The 2,024-nt window shown below is 41.5% G+C and overlaps 1 pseudogene; it reads right to left on the reverse strand.

Moving 5' to 3' along the window:
• Window positions 1-436: 436 nt before the first annotated feature.
• Window positions 437-1,067, reverse strand: LOC120774611 (annotated as a pseudogene).
• Between the last annotated feature and the right edge of the window lie 957 nt (window positions 1,068-2,024).

Raw genomic sequence — 2,024 nt, forward strand, 5'->3', positions numbered from 1 at the left:
TAATATTTTGTAGTATTACGAGGGCTGCTATATATATTTCTGGCCTAATAATGAAATAGGAATATTTATCAACGAAAATGGTTTTATTGTTTTTCAAAATATTCTCCATCAAGATTTTTACACTTTTGCATGCGCTCAAACCAATTTTCGAAGCACTTTTTCCACTCCGATTGCGACTCCTCCAAAACATGGTTTTTGAATGCTTCAACAGCATCTTCTGCCGACGAGAATCGTTGACCACGCATTATTTTCTTGATGTGTGGGAATAAAAACAAAGTCATTGGGTGCCAAGTCAGGGCTGTACGGCGGATGACCCATTCGACATTTTGGCCGGTCAAAAAGGCGCTGGTTTGAGCCGATGTTCATGGTGCACAATGATTCGTCTTCTCTTGTTCGTTTTTCGAATTTCTCCGAAGACTTCAAGCAAACAAATGGTGGTGTACCACTCAGAATTGACCGTCCTACGTTGCTCAAGCGGAACAGTCGCCACATGACCAGTTTTGCCGAAGAAACAGGCGACCATTTGCTTCGAAGTGCTTCTTCCACGAACAACTTTCTTTGGATTTGGCTCGTCTTGGAAGACCCACACGGTCGATTTCTGTTTTGTTTCGGGCTTATACACATAGATCTATGATTCGTCACCTGTGACGATTTTATAAACGTCTTTTGAAGCACCGCGATCGTATTTTTTCAGCATTTCTTTACACCAATCCACACCAGCCTTTTTTTGAGCGATTGTCAAATTGTGCAATATCGAATGTATGCTGGTGAAATGCATAGGCATGCCTCTATCTGAAGGTATGTTACATGACGGTCTTGCATTATCAGTTCACGCACGGCATCGATGTCTTCTGGCACAACGGTTGTTTTTGGACGACCTTCACGGAATTCGTCTTTGAGCGAGCGTCGGCCACGATGAATTCGTTGTACCAGTTTTTCACAGTGCTATAGGATGGTGCTTCATAGCCATACAAAGATTTTAGTTCATCGATGCACTCTTGTCGTGATAATCCACGTCGAAAGTTGTGAAAAATGATCGCACGAAAATGTTCACGAGTTAGTTCCATTTTGTGGCCGAGATGAATTTTTTAATTCCCTGTAAATAAAACAATTCAAGATTAAATGACAAAACGTTCTGAGTGATGTTATGCTAAAAAATGTCAAACTTTCCAATGGAAATGTCAGATTGCACCTGGCAACACTTAGTGTTGCCTAGGCCAGAAATATATATAGCAGCCTCCGTATTAGTGTAGAGGATTTTTTTTTTAATCTCATCCACTACTCATATACATCAGGCTGCATGAAAAAATCGCATTACTTCTAAGGGAAAGCGCCACTATAAGTAGGAAAATTAGCTCGTGAAATATGCTACTGTCGCCGCTTCAAAGTATTCCCCCTTAGCCCCAATACGCTTGGGCCAAAGATTTTTCCAATCCTCGAATTAGTAGTTAAAGGCAATTCCCAGAATAGCCTTCGATGCACGTAGCGATTCACGTTTAATGTCTTCAATTTCTGGAATAGCGGCTTCCCCGGAGCGGAGTTTGCTGAATAGCCAGAAATCACACGGAGTTAAATCAGGCGAACACGTTGGTTGCGATACGAATTTTACGAAAAACTCAAAAGTGCATGATCGTGATGCAAAACCCAAGAGTTTTCGGCCCTTAATACCGGCCTCTTTTTACGACTAGCTTCGCGCAAACGATGCATTACGCTAAAAGAATATTCCTTGCTGATAGTTTGGCCATTCTGAAGAAATTCGGACTGCATCACACCTCCATAATCGACAAAAATTTTCTACGCAACCTTAATTTTTGACCTGCTTTGACTATTTTATCGGATCGGCTCACTTTTGCTCCGATATACGATGCAGTCGTAAGCATAGATCCAAGACTCATCGCCTGAAATACCACGTTTCATGACATCCTGGCAGTCGGAATCCAGTATTTCACAGACGTTAACGCGATGCTGTTTTTTCAAAAAAGTTTTGTGTTTTTAGAACCAGTCGTGCTTTCACTTATCTTAGG

This window comes from Bactrocera tryoni, chromosome 4 (genome assembly GCF_016617805.1).
Source record: "Bactrocera tryoni isolate S06 chromosome 4, CSIRO_BtryS06_freeze2, whole genome shotgun sequence".
In the NCBI taxonomy this organism is placed as follows: domain Eukaryota; kingdom Metazoa; phylum Arthropoda; class Insecta; order Diptera; family Tephritidae; genus Bactrocera; species Bactrocera tryoni.